This window comes from Nelumbo nucifera, chromosome 6 (genome assembly GCF_055504915.1).
Source record: "Nelumbo nucifera cultivar China Antique chromosome 6, China Antique-T2T, whole genome shotgun sequence".
Classification (NCBI taxonomy): Eukaryota; Viridiplantae; Streptophyta; class Magnoliopsida; order Proteales; family Nelumbonaceae; genus Nelumbo; species Nelumbo nucifera.
In genome coordinates, this window is record NC_142654.1 from 50,930,654 (window position 1) to 50,950,522 (window position 19,869).

The window sequence follows — 19,869 nt, forward strand, 5'->3', positions numbered from 1 at the left end:
GCCGGCGGTGTAAACCACCGGCGTAGACACCAAGGACCACCGGTGTAGGTTTTGGTAAAAAAACCCTACTCTTTTAGGTGGCGGTCAGAACCGCCGGCTATAGCTTTGCAAAAATGTGGCCTACTCCTTTAGGCGGCAGTCTGGACCGCCGTCTGAACCGCCGGCTTAGATCATATCTAAGTTGCCATTTAGGCCTTATGTAAAACTCAATCTATTAATATAAAGAATAATCATTATAATATTGAAAATAAATTGTTCAAATACAACTTATTGATCCATGGTGTTTTTTTCATGCAACTGTCTGGTAGAAACCTATGGAGAAATCACATTGCTATAGAATATTTGCTTGATTTCCTTTCAAGACGGCTACTACTTGTTCCTTGTTTTTATCTTCTGTGCATTTTCTTGTATTTTACAATGCAGAGCATCTTCCTTTCTATCCGCAGGTTTTCTTTTAGTAGAGGCATCTATTATAATTCCAATGGAGACCAGAGGCATCAACTATAATTCCAATTCAAGCACAAAGTTCTCTTTGGAACTGAAACATGGAAAGCCACAAATTTTATGAGTAAAATTTATAATACTACTGATCCATGCCACACATATGGCAAGTCAATCCAAAGTAAATACAATAATATATTAAAATGTATTTTGATATTTACTACAAGGATTACCTTTTGCCATATATGAAATGGAACAAGAGAAATAAAGTCAGTATCACCAGTTTCAGTTGTCAGATATGGAATGGAATGGATCTGTGGCCTAGCTCCGTCGTGTTCTTACTCGAGGCTTTATAGTACCATTACAATCGCCAGTAGTTGTAGCCGGTGTAGACTGTAACTAACAAACAGAAGCCGGTGCAACTGACAAACAGTTGTAGCTCTGTGACCAATTTGGCTAATCTTGCCAAATCATAATACAGTACCTCTTGCTGCTTCAAAATACGAAATAAATACCAAGATACCAATTAAAAAAAGCAAAGAATAAACTAGAATAAATAACAGAAATAGAAATATAAGCAATACCATTAGATAGAGTACTCCTTATCAACATGACATTTGAGCCAAATTTCAACCTATATTCTATTCTTTTGAAAATCAAAGTCAGTGCATAACCCTATAAGAACAACTTAAAGAATAACTCTATAACAATGCATACTATATTATGATGCAACAGAACAAACTGACATGGTTTAAAAGAAAAGTTTACTTGCAAGCATTATAGAAAGGTATCGATGGGAAAGATGCAACTTGGTGGGATTGAGTTGAAAATTTGTTGAAATTTAAATTGTAAATTCTTCAAATCAAGCACCCAACTTGCACCCAGATAGGATCAGAAGAAACTCCATAGCAAGGTCTAAGAAGATCCATATGGTACAGATTTTCTCCTGCAAGATTATATTAGAATTTAGCAATCACAAGAAGTCCTAACAAATACAACTTTGGATACTGCATCCCTTGTTAACTATTTACCAGATGATTCTCTTGGCCCATCTAGGATGAATGGTCAGATTTGGAATTTTGACCGAACTAGATCAGTTACTTGCTCCTCTCTCTTAAAGGTTTTAAGTGAAAATTTCTTAGCTCCATTAGTATTTGTGTAAAACCACTTTGGCTATGTCCTATTCCTTCAATTTTTTTTTTTTTTTTGATAAGTACCTATTCCTTCAAAAATTAGAATATTTTGCCAAGAAGATATGCACCAAGCCACCAAAATATTAACACTTACTAAATGTACCAGTGCAAAAGGAAATCCTAGCATTTACTCCCCTGCCCCTCCCCCTCCCCAAAAGAAATGCATTTTCTTTGTAAAGAACATTATTTAGCAGACTATTATCTCTTTGTTACATCTGACTTGTGTTGTAGGGATTTGGAACATTTCATAACCCTATTTGATGCTCAATGACAGCCTTGCAGTTGTTAAACCTACACTCTTTGCAGACAACTTCTTTTCTCGTAGGAAGGGACAGATTTGTATATAGTTCATCTAAGAGGGAGAAAAGGTCCTCAAACCTTCTCCCTCCCTACCTCCCTCTTGGGAAATTAAATTGAACTTCTAAAATATACACATTTTATAGTATGATTTGTTAAAATATATCATACCACATTAAATATTTATAAAATGTTAACACTATGAAGTAAACAAGTTTCCTGAATCATCTGGTGTCCTATCAGGTACATATCACGTCCAACACAAGTAATTTAAGCATGTACAAGTATCCAGTTATTACAGTCCATCACCACCAAAGTAGTCCAATAGCTACACACTAATAGGATTTCATATATTTCTGCATCGATGAGATGGTCAGAGGATGGACTCTCACATAGACTCATTTTAACAGTTGCTCCATGAATCAGAAGACTCGTCTTAACCTGAGAATGAGGCACTACCGCAAAGCCTCAGGCTTGTGGCAGAAACTAGTCGACAGCATGATGAGGGAAATTAACTTGGATTGTCATAGGCTAGTTAGATGGGCACAGAGGTCAACCAGCACTCAAATGTTTTTCTACCCTCATTCCATCCATCTATTTAAATGTTTTCTTCCCTAGTCCCTGCTTTCATCCATGTATTAAAGCCGCATGCTATCTTAGATAACCAAATGAACAGAAAAAATAGAGACTTACCTAATACATTCTCACAAGAAACCAGAAACATGCAGGATCAACATTGTCAATTCAAGGAATCCATTGATAAAAAAATAAAATAAACTAAGAATATGATACTAGTTATAGAAGTCAATTCAAACAATAGGGATCACTAACCTGCTTGCCCCTTCAAAGCCAGAGTAAATTATTCTCCCTTTTTCCACGACCTTAAACATGATATACTTAAGGCTAAAAGAGAACCCCCAAGAATAACCCCAAACCTAATGGTAGCAATGCTTTCAGTTAGCATGAAGGAAAGGAAGCCACCAACAGAAAGCAGGAGACCTACATAGAACAAGAACTCCAACAAAAATGTGTAAGTCAAACCAAAACAATTTACAAGTTACAACTACAGCTTATCTCTGTGAACCAAAAGATTATCAGGAATGAGAAGAAACCCTAAGGTTTCGTTTTCAGACAGAATAACATACAAATATATCATTAGTGGTGAGAGTTGCAAATTTTGGGAGAATCTAATTTCTCCCAAAATGGCAAACCTCCCAAGGATATAAGATAATTGAATTTCTCCCAATAATTCTTCTGAGAAACCCTAAGGAACAGTAATGCTATTACAGGTAAAGTAGTAAAGCGGTTAATTATTAGAAGCTGGAAATGGAATTTGGCTTTGTTCGGGATACAGAATCCCCCCCCCTTCTAAGCAGAAGGGTCTCATTCTTAAATTCTTATTGTAATCAATTTTGGTCAGTTATAAAAAGCTTGTCATGTGGGAAATTTATTTTTCCTTTTTAACAGTAATTGATGTATGGGCATACCTGAGGAGGAATCCCTAGTTCAAGAAAAAGGGGTCCCAGGATGAAGCCTCCTCCAAGACCAAGCAATCTGCCAACTACACCAGCTACAATCTCACACAAGCAGTAGAAGAAAAGTAGGTGCACTTTCAAATTTGTTACTTCCTTTCCCTTGGATGCAATTACCCTCTTTCAATTGTATAAGCATACAGCTTCATGTGACACAGAGACAACAATGGGTACCTTCAAAACATGAAATAATTGTTAGATATAATGATGACTATAGAAGCATTCTTTGCTCTAGAAATGGACTGAAATAAGTAAAACCGACCTTGAGCTGTTGATGTGAAGTTGGCATCCATGGCTCTATTCCGACATTAGAGACCAGAAACACCTCTTGCAGTTTTGTTATTTTTTCTCTCTCTTCTCTGTAAGAAAACGAACCGGAGAACACTTTGCTCCTTGCTGAACTGCAAAATCTGAAAAACAGAGTACAATGGGGACTCTTATCTCTAGTTACGGTTGCTCTCAACCGATGGATGGCTAGTGTGTGTGTGTGTATGGGGTTCTATTTGTAGAGCCCGAACCGCCTAGAGAGGGGCCTTCCTTCATGGTTAAGGAACTGTAAAACCAGAGGCTCCATCAACCTCTGTTTTACAAACCATTGGATATAAAACCATGTACTCCCTCTCTCAGTGGGAGCCTTAGGTGGGCTTCTAGAATAGCTTGGCATTTCAGCAGCTAGTTCTAGACACTACTGGGTCCCAGTTGCTGATTCATCTCAAGCTATAAGTTCTAACAATAATTATATTGAAACAAACTGGTTGAAGGACCTGGACCTCAAGAGGAATACTTGAACAGACTAATATAATGTAAATTGTCTCATTTTGACTACTCAAAAAGAGAATTTTCCTTTCAGAAAGAGGCTCTAGGTAAAAGACAAACATAGAACAGGTGCTTTCCTGGGGCTAGGAGCTTGGGTATGGCTGAGGTGCTTTTCCTTAGGGTGTTTGACTGTCTGGTATGGTCAAGTATCTTGAGGAACTGAGTATATTTCAGGCTTTGCCTTTTGTTTGTTGGGTCGGACCGGGTCTTTTTGGTCGGTGGGTTGCTTATTTTGTGTATGTTTTGTTGGCCTAATTTTTGCTGGGCTGCTTATTTTTGTGCTTCCAACCTTTTCTTTTAATAAAATATTTATTTTATAAATAAAAAATATAGTAGCACACAACACTCCTAACAAACAAAACATAATGCACCATATGTATTTAAAATACCTGGATGATAACACCATTAACAAGATTGATAAAGAAGATTACCTAGAGTGACCTTAATCACAGGAAAGCCTTTACTCTTCCAAGTGCAGCCTTGACCATCTTTTCTGCCATCACCATAGCTATTCTTTGGACAACAGCAGTAGAAAGATCCTATTGTATTTGTACAAATGCCTACACAAGGATTATTCCTTGGATATTCACACCCATTTACATCTGCAGAAGCAAAATACAAAGCATTAGCTACTCCAAACACTTGGCATGTAGCCTAAACCACCCAAAGATCTCCCATAGGCATTGCCTAATACCCCTGAAGGACCCAAGTGTTGACCTCCCTTTATAGGGTCCATTTGGTTCATAGTCTGAAATGGAATTGGAATGATCTATTCCCATAGTCTGTTTAGTTCAGACATGAATCGGAATGGAAATGGGAATTAGCTGGAATGGGATTTCATTCCCAAGGGAGGAGGAGGGAATGTCATTCCACCAGGAATGGGAATAGGATTCCAATTCCGCCCAACCAAACAGTTGAAATGGCCCATTCTCATTCCGATTCCAGACCCCTATTCTAGTAAACCAAATGGTCCTATAATTTTTTTGGTAAAATAAACTGCCCTATAATGCTTTCCCAATAGAACTTGTGAAATTAAGAAAAATTCTCTATAAGCTTTAATGGCTAATCTCACTACAATATCAGGTAGCACAAATTGGACCAGAGGATTTATTAATACATGTTCATACTGGTCCCATGATTCTTCTACTTAAAGAGTCCTAATATTTGCCAGGGTTTGGCTGCATTTTCATAAGCAGAAAAGGACTCTAAGAAGTGAACTCATACCTTGGCATCCATTGGGGAGATAAGGATTCCCGTGGTAACCTTTTATACAATGACAAAGATATCCAGGGCCATTAGTGGAGTTTGTGCAGTAGGTGTTCTTCCCACAAGCATAATCAGCCATTCATTGTGCTTCCCCACATGTCTTGGATTTGAGTTCAGTGCAAAAATATACTATTAGTCAAAGACAAATCTGCATATCAAAAAAAGCCAATGAGGGAAGTGTTTGATTAGGAGAGATTCATTGTAAGCAATAGTGTTGAATAAAAAATTGCAAAAAACATGCCTTTAGACATGGTTTAACCTGTCTAGGTTAGCAAGACCCCTAGTACTGCTTTAGGAGCAATTGGATAGACCTCTGAAAAAGTGGTTTGTCCTATCCCCTTTTGATGCATGTGGAGCAATATTCTCCCGTGCAAATTGTGTTACACTTTCTTTAAACTATTAGTATCACAAATGAGAGCTATGAGAAGACAACCAGTGTTATTAACTGAATATTTTCAAAGAAAGATCGTGGTTTTGTTTCCATATCATAGACAGTTCCAACACCTAGGAAATTATTTTTTCAACTCCTTTTCCTTGACCAACAATAAATAAATAAAATCAAATCCATCTATTGAACAAACATACTAAATTGAGAAAATATAAAATCCAATGTAACTTGTCTTAGAAAATACAAAAAGCATGTAAGCCAAAAGTAAACAGAAACTATATAAATAAGAAATTAATAAACTTTTCCATCATTTAAATCCTCAACGTTGTACTGGTTTAACCTACAAACAAAAACATTTAACCGGTTGAATAAATATCTTAACTATAACATAAAAGCTCATTGATAAAATTAGACTCAAAATTCTATATCTTACATATAGAGATAGCCAAGGAATATTCACCCCAACAGCTGTTCCAACTGTTCTAATTGAGCCATATGGACGAACAAGTGGCTGTTCCGGCAATATTGGGACAGTAACCATAACCTTATACCATCCTTGACCAAGCATTTGGGGCCCTACAACTTTTGATGGATCTGAGCTAATGACTGTTCCTTCTGCCACAAGAATTCTGGTTTTCGATGAGGCTTAGTAAATCTGTTGTGGATGCATTCGTGGGAAGAATTACCGCCGCCGGCAGCAGCAGTGAGGGGGCCCACACAGCAGCTTATCTTGCCACGTCAGCTCTTCTTGCCAGCTCGCCAATAGTTTACTTATTCCAGTTCTGTTCTTACTTATCTATTAGAGATAGGAACTGAGTTCTGTTAGAAGTAGGAGTTCTGTTCTTACTTATCTAGTTCTATTCTTACTTATCTATTAGAGATAAGAACGGAGTTCTGTTAGAAGTCTGTTAGAAGTAGGAGTTTGATTTAAAGTTGGATTGTCCTAGCTTAGTCGAATGGAGTAAGGAGTCTCCTCTTGTAATCTCCTATTTAAGGAGCTGTGATTTGGGGAATAAAGTATTCAGTTTCCGGTCAAGAGAAGAGTGAGGAGAGTTCGGGTGGTCTCTTGGACAAATCACCCATTTGGTTTTCCACAATAGGGTCTGCACGCAAGGGAAGGCGCAAGGGGAAGCAAGAGGTTCTTCCCGTGGACCGACCCGTGACGAGATCCTATGCCCGGGCCCATAACATTCTGGTATCAGAGCCTACCATCATGGGGGAACAGGAGCCGCTGTCTTCCAGGGTCCACGAACTGGAACATAGGCTCGCAAAAACCAGCATGGGGGTTCGTGAAGTCAAGGATGATGTCCGGGAGCTGTGACGCCTGCTGGAAGCATTCCTCTCCAACAAGGACAGAAGTTTTGAGGGAACCGCCACCACAAACAATCACCGTCCGGACTGGGCAGAGACGTCTAGCGAACAGCAGATCGCTGCCCCGACAGCCGCAGTTATTCCCAAGTATAGCCGGCTGGAATTCCCATCTTACAACGGCACCAGAGACCCGTTAGGATGGCTGTATTGCTCGAACAATTCTTCCGTAATCAGCGCACTGATGACAAAGATAAGGTCAGTCTGGCCGCCTTCCACCTATCAGAAGAGGCGCAGCTCTGGTTCTACCGACTGGAGCAAGAAGAACCCGGGCTCAGTTGGGGGCAGTTTAAATCATATTGTCTCCTCAGGTTCGGACCACCGTTGACAAGCAACCCGCTGGGCGAGTTAATCAACCTCAAGCAAACTGGAACCGTGCCAGAGTACCAACGCCAGTTCCAAACCCTTCTCGCCAGAGCAACCTCGGTTCGCGCAGATCAGCAAGTCGATATGTTCACCGCGGGGCTAGCAGAACCCCTAAGAGTGGACGTGGAGATGCAACACCCTCCCAACCTGGTCACAGCCATGAACCTAGCACGCGCCTTCGAACGCAAACTACAACTCAGTCACGGAATCTTCAGTATGAGGCGGCCTCCATCAGCATGGGCATCCCCGGAACCACTCGGAATGGCTCCATATCCAGCAGCCAGCCAAGAACGGAAGCCACAGACGAGCACCAATTCCAAATCAGCATCCAGTGTGGGGAGCAGCATCGTTACACCCCCTATTAAACACTTGTCCAGGGCTGAGATGGCAGAACGCAGGGCGAAGGAGCAATGTTTTAATTGCGATGAACTCTACTCAGCAGGGCACAAGTGCAAGAGATTTTTCTGCCTCCTGGTGAAACAAGAGGAAGATGAGGATGAACCCCCTTCATTGGAACCCAATCCAGGAGGGCAAAGTCATTCCACCTATCTGGGATTCCTTTGACGGTGTTTCCTGACACCCATCCTGAATTCGAGCTTGAGGACAAGCTCGTAGTCCAAGAGGGGAGTAATGTTGTGGATGCATTCGTGGGAAGAATTACCGCCGCCGGCAGCAGCAGTGAGGGGGGCCCACATAGCAACTTATCTTGCCACGTCAGCTCTTCTTGCCAGCTCGCCAATAGTTTACTTATTTCCAGTTCTGTTCTTACTTATCTAGTTTTGTTCTTACTTATCTATTAGAGATAGGAACTGAGTTCTGTTAGAAGTCTGTTAGAAGTAGGAGTTATGTTCTTACTTATCTAGTTCTGTTCTTACTTATCTATTAGAGATAAGAACTGAATTTTGTTAGAAGTCTATTAGAAGTCTGTTAGAAGTAGGAGTTTGATTTAAAGTTGGATTGTCCTAGCTTAGTCGAATGAAGTAAGGAGTCTCCTCTTGTAATCTCCTATTTAAGGAGCTGTGATTTGGGGAATATAAGTATTCAGTTTCCAGTCAAGAGAAGAGTAAGGAGAGTTCGGGTGGTCTCTTGGACAAATCACCCATTCGGTTTTCCACAATAGGTTCTGCACGCAAGGGAAGGCGCAAGGGGAAGCAAGAGGTTCTTCCCGTGGACCGACCCGTGACGAGATCCTACGCCCGGGCCCATAACAAAATCAACTTTAGAACCATCCTGTAGATGAGGCATTTATATATCAATATAATGGAAAACTAGAATCTTATTATTTATTAAAATTATATATAAAATAACATATACTGGAATATTTTATGTTTCAGAGTTGAAAAATGGCCACTAAACTGAGAGAAGGGAGCAGATGAATAATGTCTTCGTATTTGAAATGAATCCATGGGGTCCTAATTCAGACATTAAGAAGACAATTAACAACATTATATATAAATATAAATATATATAATAAAGAAACATCAATAAAGTAAGATACTGAAAGATAAAACCTATGTATTCTGCATCATAGACATGAAATCATTCATTTGATTTTGCATGGATAACCAGTCCGCCCTCAAAGTAGGCACTTCCATCTCAACCTTCTTTGCATGTTCCTTAAACCATGAAGGAAACTCCCTATTATGAATCATTTATAGATTATGTGGTCTCGCCCTAAGGTGTTGTTGCCGAATCATTTCCATATGTTTTCTGCATATGGTGGAAATTATAAGCCAAGGAGTCTAGGATAAAAAATACAGTTTGAGCAACAAATCTCAAACTTTATCTTTATTGTTCTATACAAATAAATTTTATTTATCAAATACTTCTATATAAATAACTTACTGGATATAAGGAGCAACTGCATCACAGTTGGTTAAGACATACAAGTGAGCCTTCATCATTGTGTCTCTATCAAGTTGAAATGTACTCATACTACAAATAGCATGGCCGATTTTGGAAAAGATTGCAAATCCTTCTTCCACTTCACACATTTCATCGTTTCTATTCCTCATTGGCCGGTTCAATTTGGACTCAACCCCTTGAAGATACCTCGAGTAGAATGTCAAACATTCTTCTGCTAGGTATCCCTCAGCTATGCTTCCTTCAGGTCAACTTTTATTTCGAACATAAGATTTTAATGTTCGAAGGTACCTGCTCAAATAAAATTATCATTATATTATAGAAATATCCAACATGGACATGAGTAAAAGAAAGAAAAAAATGAAATCACAAAATTGACCAAACTAAGCTTACCTTTTTATAGGGTACATCCAACAATATTGAACTGGTCCAGCTATCTTAGCCTCTTGAGCTAAATGGATAGGTAAATGCACCATCATGTCAAAAAAGGAAGGTGGAAAGATCCTCTCCAATATTACAAAGTACTACTGAAATTTGAGATTCCAATCGAAGGAAATCACCTCTTCTTGCAACGCTTGAGCACAACTCTTTAAAGAAGTTACACAGTTGTATTACAACTGAGCTTACATTTTGAGGCAAAACTCTTCTTATGGCTATTGATAGCAATTGCTGCATCAAGACATGACAATCATGACTCTTCAATCCAGTAAGTTTATGCTTCTTTGCTTGTACTATTCGTGAAATAGATGCATATCCATCCGGGACTTTCACATTCTGCAACACCTTGCAAAGAATAGCTTTCTCATTCTTATTCATTGCATAGCATGCTGAAGGTAAGGAGGTTCAACTAGGGCAAGAACCAGGCACTAGATGAAGTGCCTTCTTTATATCCAAGAGCTGTAAATCAAGACGAGATTTCAAGTTATCTTTCATCTTTCCCTCAATATTCAAAAGTGTTCCCAATAAACTCTCACACACATTCTTCTCTATGTGCATCACATCTAGGTTGTGACGCAACAACAAGGTTTGCCAATATGGCAACTCAAAGAATATGCTTTTCTTCTTCCAATTTAATTTCTTCTTTGAATTACCAACAACTTCATCATTCTGCCCAGGAGTGCGTCTCTTTATACTATTCCTCCCACCAACAACTTCGTCATTCTACCCAAGAGTACTTCTCATTTTACTCTTCCTCCCACCAACAACTTCATCATTCTGCCCAAGAGTGCTGCTCTTTTTCTTCCTTCCATCAACTTCATCTTTCTTCCCAAGGGTAAAAGTTAGGCCTTACAATTGCACTAACACTTGGTTACCAGTTAAAGGAATAGGTGTAGTCCTCCACTCTCCATTCCCATCAAATGATGTTTTATTACTACGAAACTTGTGGCCTTCATCCAAAAATCTAAGATGGCCTGTATAACAAAATATATGGCTATGCTTCAGCTTTAGTGAACAAGTATCCTTATTACATGAAGGGCATGTCAATTTTCCTTTAGTGCTCCATCTTGACAGGTTAGTATAGGCAGGAAAGTCACTAATAGTCCACATAACAGCTGCATATAATGGGAACATTTCATTCCTTGATGCATCATATGTTTGTATGCCACATTCCCATAGTTGAAGTAATTCACCTATCAAGGGTTGCAAGTAAATGTCCAGTTCATTTCCTGGTGCACATGGTCCCGGAATAAGCAATGACATCATCATATAAGGTTGCTTCATGCACATCCATGGGGGCAAATTGTATATTGTTAAAACAACAAGCCATGTGCTATGAGTAGAAGTCATTGTCCCAAATGGACTAAATCCATCAGTTTCCAACCTAAGCCTAACATTACGTGTTGAAGGGATGTGAGATCCATCACATGGACGCCCAAAAGTTGCGGAATAGGGTGGGCGAATTTCAAAAATTTATCTCCCTTCAACTGAGAATCGTATTCCCTATTTTAGAAAAATCATATTTTTCAAGGATCAATCTTGAACCATAAACCGAACCAGATCTGAAACAAAACAGTAGGAGAGGGATATACCTGATACAGAGAAATAATATCTCTCAATGGAGGTGTTCACGCCCAAAGAAGATCACCAAAAACTGCTCCCACTGAAGATGACACAGTGGATGGAGGAGCAGAATCAGCAGGGTCCGTCCCACGAACCGAATTCTTCAGCAAGAAATCAATGGAGGCAGTGAGCACAACTTCCTATCAGCCTTTCAGCAAAGACTGATGTCAATATCCAATCTTGATCACTCCTACAATGTTGGAGAACGAACTGGTAGTATGGCGGCGGCAGGAAGGGATCACAGGGAAAAGGCGCAGTCACATTGTGTATTCTTCTCTCTATAATTCGAGATCTAGTATCTCTGGAATTTATGGGATTGTTTTTGATGGATCGCCCCCTCCTACTTTTACAAGCTTAAAGAGATCAGCTCCTGATCCTATCAGGAGTTTCCTAATTCAGATCATTATCTGAATTTGGACTCTTTTTAAGTGATAAGGATAAGACCCTTATCTTATCTGCAGATTAGATCAGCCTTCTCCTGATCTTATCAGGAGGTTTCCAGATCTGAATTCAGATCTAGTCTCTCTGAGTGGATAGGGTAGGACTCTATCCTATCTGCTGATTTAATCCCAGATCCGCCTCATCTATTTAACTAATCAAATTAGACCAGTTCGAAATGGGCTTCAGGCCCAATAAGTCCATGTGCTCAAAACTGCTTCCAAACTGTTGCCCAATTGGGCTTCTTTGTATGGCGTGGGACCCAAGCATTGATCTACACATCAGCCACATGAGTTCGGCCTAGCCTTTGTTACAAGGCCTGGCCGAATACACTGTTGTGGACAGTGCACCCCCTAAAACCACATGGGCTTCTATTGGGCCCAACACTTACATTAAGTGGCCCCTAGGCCAAGCCACCTTATAAAAACCCAGGGACTGTGGGCAGATGCAAAATTAGCCCATCAAGCATTACCCTCAGCGGCCTTACACTTAACCTCTCAGTCCATAATGATCAAACACTGCCCAACAAGAGAGGACCTCTCTCCCTCGGCTGCAAGGAACAGTGTTGCACTCTCTGCTTATATGGATCCCGGGAATTAAAACCTTTTTGCAAACATTTTAGAAACCGTAATATATATACTTTTATATCTCATATAAAATATATTTTGCAAAACAAATCTCAACGATTGAAATCGGCTGCCGGTAGTCTTGGTTTCCATCAGAGAGAGTGCATCCCCGATCATTACCTTTGTCCGACAAAGGGGCTGATCCTGTCACTATGATCACCCACTCAGATGAATTCTCAGACTGTCCCAACATACCCAGGTTTTGACCCCTGCTAAGAATCTCACTGATTGGTACATCAAAGACAGCCCAATCCTACACCTAGTGCAGTATCATAATCGGGTCTAGGGGCCAGATGTAACTTTCCAGTTTTGCCCATTAATCTCCAAGGTCCTGGGCAATACTGGAAATCTGGTCCGGTTCAAAGATTCAATTAATCTTACACTGCATGTGCCTTGGGTCTCACCCTGGTGGCTGAGACAGGCCACCCCAACCGACTTGGTGGCACATCAGTGTCAGCCTTATCAGGATAGGTCTCCCCAGACCGACCCATCGGCTGTGAACATTCTAAACTAACACGAGTCTCATTAAGTGTCCAGTTTAAGGGTATAACACAGAAACAAACCACAAGAACATGAATCAAATATGCACTTTATTCATTTATAGTAAACGTCAAAAGTACATCATTCTGATTGAAGCTAAGGGCATATAACTGTCTAACACGTGTATCTGCAGCAAATGAATGATGAATGTTGTCAAAGGTTTTCCATGCTGGAGAGTCCGTAGGATGCCTTAATACCCCATCCTTGGTTCGCCCTTCATCATGCCATCTCATGAAAGATGCAGTTTTTTATGACATGAATAATCTTGATACCCTTGGTATCAAGGGGAAGTGGTGTAGAACCTTCGCTGGAATTTTGGTCTTAAGTCTAGCCGAAGGATTATCACCATGACCTTCTAAAGTAGAAACATGTTCAACCCATCTAGACGTGCCACATACTTTACATGTTTCCCTATTTTCATCGTGGGAAGTGGTGTAGAACCTTCGCTGGAATTTTGGTCTTAAGTCTAGCTGAAGGATTATCACCATGACCTTCTGAAGTAGAAACATGTTCAACCCATCTAGACGTGTCACATACTTTACATGTTTCCCTATTTTCATCGTCCTTCCAATATAGCATACAATCATTGGGACAAGCATGAATCTTATTGTAATTAAACCCTAAGTCCCTAATGATCTTCTTGGTTTCATAGTATGAAACCGGCAGCATTTCACCCTCAGGGAGTGCCTCTTTCAGCAATTCAAGTAGCATAGTGAATGACTTGCCGGACCACCCACAAAGGCATTTTATTTGGAATAGCCTCACAAGAAAAGATAACTTTGTGAATTTTTTACATTCCGGGTAGAGTTCTTGTTCAGCATCTCTTAACAAATTCAAATATTTGTTAGCTATTGCAGTAGGCCCTTCTTCTATATCTGTATGTGATGCATTAACCCCTTCACCATCAAGATTTGGTAAACCAAATGATTCTCTTAGCATCTCGTGAATGTCAGCATCAACAATCAGCCCATCGTTACAGATAGTCCTATCAGTAGATGTGCTTTGTTGCATCTTTTTCCCATGAAAAATCCAATCAATGTAACTAAGGAGGAACCCCTTCCACAACAAATGCTCTTTGACCCCTTCTATATCTAACAATTTAGAGTTGGCACAACTCTTACATGGACATAAGATCTTACCATAACGAGAATGGTGAGAGAAGGCAAAATCAAGAAATTTGTTGATGCCTTCAAAGTATGTTGGATCATTCCTAATTCATAAAATAGCACATAGGTATGTCAACATATTTTGTACTAAAATGTAGGACCTACATATAGAAAATAAGCTAGGTACTAAATGTACCTTGAAAGACTAATCCAACTCTTATCCATAAGTGCAGATCTGAATGATCCAAGGAATTATCAGTCAAAAAATGAATGTAAGGAATTGCCAAATACTTTATCCATCTACATGTGAAACCAAGCAAAGGAAAGTTAGGTTTCATGCAATGCATGGAGTTGAGTAGAAATTTGGTTAGGTATCAATTGGCAAAGTTGAGTGAAGAGGCCAACCATGGGAGGAGAAGGAGGAGCAAACAAACATGGATGAGGACCAACCATCCATGGAGATTCTGGGGCATAGGGGGACCATGGCTCCCCTGCCCCACTCCCAAGTCTTCGCCACCGATCTTGGGCTGACTGTTAACCCGGCCCAACCTATCTAATTTATACCCCTACTTTCTTGGAGAGTTCTAAAAGGGGTGACTAGGATTTTAAGAGGAAATGATGAATTTAATGGGGGAGAGACATACTACAAACATTGACTATAGGAGGTCTATCTTATAGTCAACCACCTAAATTCCCTATTGCCAACTAGTCAAATTGGTATACCAAAATATTTAGGTATTAGCATATTTAAATGTTAAAGCATGGTTTCTTTGCAGTGCAAATCCATTTTTATTGGTGCAGATGTATGATAGTGCAAATGAAATGAGAACATTGAGCATTGATCAAGACTAAGGATAAACTTATCCTTCCACACATGAATCGATATACAAGACTAAGGAACTTGAACATTGATCTTAAAATGAAAAGAACATGACTAAATAACCACCACAAAGTTAAGGATGATATGAAAATTCACAAGGGGCTGCTGCTGATGGACCATTCAGTGAAAGTGATTCATATGCCATTTGAAAAAAGGAATGTGAGAACAGTTGATCAACTTTAAGCAAGAACCATTTAACAATTCTATACACAGAATACCATCTTAGTGTTCAAGTGTGTTGGATAACTTTTATTCAAACTTTAAAATCTAAAATTTCCCAATAGAAAATCAATGTAAAATTTCACATAAATATGGAAGCAATCCAAATTTCAGTCAAAAGTTCAAGTAACCCAGAATAGACTGTCCCAAATGAATGCAAGTGTCCATGCTAGGGTACATCTCAGATTCTGACACCCCATGGATTCTTGAGGAATCTCCTTGTTACAAAGTTTAACTTTAAGATAATTTTCAGGGATATAGTCCATAAGTCCTTTTTCAGCTTACCGAACTGGACTTCTAGACACACATCCTGATTTCCCAATCTGTGTCCATGAAACATATGAAGCATGTATCAACACCAATAAAACATAATAAGCAAGTATTTAACCCTACTACTATGAAATTCAACATTGTATACTTGGTCAAGTACCATGATCAAATTTGACATCAAGAAAGAGTTCTGTGGTTCAACCAATAAAAGCATTTAATAAAAGGAAAGAAGTTGCTGAAAAAAACTAGAGGCTTTCACCAACTCCCACCATGCTATTTAAAAGTTTCAACCACAATTTCTGGATAGAAAGATGAAAAGGAAGGTCTTCTGATGAACCCTTTTTGTTTGTGACAAATAGGTAGGTTGGTTGAATTAAGGTCTCCTCAGTTGACACAACCCATCACTCTTCCCCTCTTTAGCAGGTTGCTGTCAATCTTTCTCCAATCCCTACATGTTGGACAAAGTAAAGGGATGACTGCAACAGAGCCAGTGACAGGTCCAGTTTATCCTATAATTAAGATCACTACCCACTCTTGTGGTGATGATGGTGGTGATAGTCGAAGCAAATGATAGGACAGACCTTCTAGTTCTAGTCCATGTTCTATGGATTCAAAATTCTCAGCTATTTCTCTTATTACTGCAATTGTTAGCAAGTTAATCTAAGTATTCTTGCTTTAACTGCAGTACTGTAATACTAAAGGTGGTTTCAGTGGCCTACAAGATATATGAAGGTTGATGACACTAAAGCCATGATATTCCCTGAGGTGAAGGTCAATGATCCTCCTAATCTTGTTTCTTGTCATTTTGGTTGTTCATATAAGGCGATGGGATAAGCTAGACTAATATGAAGGTTGACCATTGGTCACCTTGAACCTTCTTATGTGATACAGAAATTTCTTGATGCACAAAGAATATACAACCTTACAAATTACCTGGAAAACTTACATGAGAAGGGGCTGGCTTCTAAGGACCACACCACTCTCCTTCTCAACTGTTATACTAAACTGAAAGATGTTGAGAAGTTAAATATGTTTATCAAAAGTGAAGACAGCATTGGAGAACATAATTTCCCATCCGTCTCACAAGAAAACAGTGTCATTGATTCTAGAGCAACAAGTTCAATGGTAGCAGCTAAGATGTCCATGGAAGATTCCAAGGAAAGATCAATTGTTAAGGGAAAAGATAGTGACAAGGAAAAGGATCACCTTAGAAGACTAGAGAAAGGACTACACTTGCTTAAAAATGCATGGCCATCTGACCTGGAACATCCACTGTATGATGTCAATCTTGCTATCATTCTTTGTGAGATGAATACATTTAAAGAAGGGTTGTTATCTCTGTATGAGAAGATGAAACTATATAAAGAAGTGATTGCTTGCTACATGCAAGCCCATGACCATGAAGGGTTGATTTCATGCTGCAAGAAGCTGGGGGATTCAAGTAAAGGAGGTGATCTACTGAAATACTTTGGTGAGCTTGGAAAAGATTGCTCCAAAGAAGTAAAGGAAGTGTTGACTTATATTGAAAGGGATGACATATTACCTCCTATTGTTGTTCTTCAGACACTGTCCAGAAATCCATGTCTCACTCTCTCCGTTGTCAAGGATTACATTGCTAGAAAACTTGAAGAAGAATCAAAACTGATTGAAGAAGACTGCCGATCTATTTAGAAATACCAGGAAGACACCTCAGTGATGAGGAAAGAAATCCAGGATCTTAGGACTAATGCAAGGATTTTCCAGCTTAGTAAGTGCACTGCATGCACTTTTACCCTTGATCTCCCTGCTGTGCACTTCATGTGTATGCATTCATTCCACCAGTGTTGCCTTGGAGATAATGAGAAAGAATGCCCTGAGTGTGCTCCTGAGTACAGATCTGTCCTAGAGACGAAGAGAAGCTTGGAGCAGAATGCCAAGGACCAAGATCGGTTCTTCCAACAAGTGAAGAACTCAAAGGATGGATTTTCTGTGATTGTTGAGTATTTTGGCAAGAGGGTTGTGAGCAAAACTAGCAATGGCACTACTGATGCTTTTAGATCAGGCAGCACTGCCCCCAGTAGTGTCTTCTGACATGGCTTGTTTATTATGTTAGGTCATTTTTGTGGAACAACATTTTAGCTATTTCATTCTAATCTTTGGTGAGTGTTGTCGAGGCTTATATGGAACATGATTGGGGCTCAGTTGAGGGGTTGATGCATTTGATGCTCTTGAGATTGAGTTGTATTTGTACCAGAACCTTATCCAGCCAATTGATCAGCTAATTAAGGAAGAGGGAGAAAGATCCAAATCTCATTTACCAGTACATTTAAAAAGGCTTTTAGGGGTTGTCATATTTCATGGCGGGTAATCTGTTTCTCTTTGTGAGAATTAGTGGAAAAGGCTAGTCTTTTATGTTCTCTTTTTACAATCAGAAAATTAAAATTGGTTGAGGATATGGTTTTTGTGGCACATTTTAATTCTTTCTAGTGTAATGAAATGAGGTTTGTTAAAAAAAAAAAAAAAGACAAGCTAGACTAGGTCTAGATGCTCTCTTTTTTTGAAGTTATTAAGCCACAAATGGGTCTTTCTTGCATGCTTAGAGTGCCAATCTAAACAGGAATTATGCATGAAATTCTGCCCATTCACACCAAGGAATCCATGTGGGATTCAACCAGACTCAAACTCAAATTTGAGATGCAAATTGAGAATCTTCATTGAACCAGTCAATATAGTTGATTTCCAAATAAAAAAAGCAATTGAGATAGTTTGATGAGTCGTCACAAGTGGAAACTATTAAAACCACTAAACAAAAAAAGGAAATAAGTGTTTGGATTTTATTCTTTCTTCACAAAAGGTGGTATGCCAATCTCACATTTCTCAAAGGTATAGCAAAATCCATCAACAGCCAAAAGAGAATAAAAGGATTTGATTACAAAATTTCTATGCAAATTCCCTTATTAAGAAAAGAACGGAATATTAAGGAAACACAGTTCAGGCAAAGTAAGAGATCAACAAGTTCAGAAGGTCCGTTCTCTCTGGACAGGCTTTTCAGTTTGGATTCAAAAAGAATAATTTTACTACTGTTGTGATTCAAAAAAATAAGCTTAGAAATTAAACCTTCTATGAATGAATTATTTATGGTTTGACGTACCTTCTTTTGAATTTGACTTGACCTGCTGCCATCTATATGCTTCAAGAATCCAACAGGTCTCTTCTATTCAGGGCTTCACAAAAGAATCCAATAGGCCGTCTTTATGCAGCCATCTTTATGCTTCACAAAAGAATCCAATAGGTCTCTTCAAGAATCCGATAGATGAAATCCCTGCATATGAGGCGAAACAGAGGTGAAGATAAACAAAGAAATCCCATAATAAAAATATATAAAATCATAAAGGAAAGAAGGTGAATACCGTTCGCACAAGCAGGAATGGAGTACCAGGAACGAATCTTCTGGCTTCAAATCCTTCTCTCTGAGTTGGGCAGAGATATTCACAAAAATGCACAGTCCTCTTGAAATCTCCATTCTCACATCCACGGTTCTTTTGAAATCGAACTCAAGGCATGGTTTATCACACTTCTCAACCGATAAGCTAAATTGAGGAAGAAAGCTATTGCATCGAGATTCAAAGAAAGGAAGATTTTCATGGAGAGATATTCGTCGATTACGTTTAATGAACCCCTCATTTGGCGCAATATAGCCGTTTTGGCGGGACCTGTTTCATTAATCAATTAGGTTATTATTTTCTTTCTTTTTTCAAATAATAACCGCCGAGACCCATCATGCGGTTACATTATATGATTTGTTACAATTTGACCGCCGGCCCACAATTACCGAGTGAGCGGGCAAATTTGTTGTTCGATTTCGCTGGGATTTGCTGGCATTGGACGCGACCGCCGGAGACAAACCACCGGCTAATAGGAAATTTCTTGTAGTGTTAGTTTGAGGTCTTTGGTTGTCTCAAATGTTTCCAAGAAGATGGGGTGACTGTATTTGCTGCATGATAGATAAATTTCCTTAAGAAGACTTGGCTTTGGATGTTCTTGATTGGTTGGTTAGCTGTGGCCATGCATGTATTAGATAAAAGCTGGTTTGTGATTACTGCTAAAATATTTAACTATAAATCTATTCCGGATAGGGTGATTTGGTCCGACCTAGTAATAGGGGGACACGTGGACACGACCTAACCAATAGGATGACAGCTCATCTCGATGTCTGTGAT

At 39.3% G+C, this 19,869-nt stretch overlaps 1 long non-coding RNA gene and 1 pseudogene across 3 annotated transcripts; one reads left to right on the forward strand and one right to left on the reverse strand.

The window, feature by feature from the left end:
• Positions 1–214: 214 nt before the first annotated feature.
• LOC109114037 (uncharacterized) lies at positions 215–19,619 on the reverse strand. 3 transcript variants are annotated; one of them, XR_016077091.1, is made up of 11 exons: positions 19,060–19,619; positions 18,801–18,971; positions 9,924–15,723; positions 5,805–9,821; positions 5,504–5,693; positions 4,711–4,881; positions 3,726–3,873; positions 3,419–3,637; positions 2,763–2,930; positions 675–931; positions 215–538 (listed from the first exon to the last, which is right to left on the reverse strand). It is a non-coding gene; the product is annotated as an uncharacterized LOC109114037 (long non-coding RNA). The 3 variants fall into 3 exon arrangements; XR_016077090.1 differs by lacking the exons at positions 5,805–9,821; positions 9,924–15,723 and having other exon boundaries at positions 675–934; positions 19,060–19,593; XR_002022134.2 differs by lacking the exons at positions 5,805–9,821; positions 9,924–15,723 and having other exon boundaries at positions 19,060–19,589.
• LOC104587733 (vacuolar protein-sorting-associated protein 11 homolog pseudogene) lies at positions 15,761–18,571 on the forward strand (annotated as a pseudogene).
• Positions 19,620–19,869: the final 250 nt, after the last annotated feature.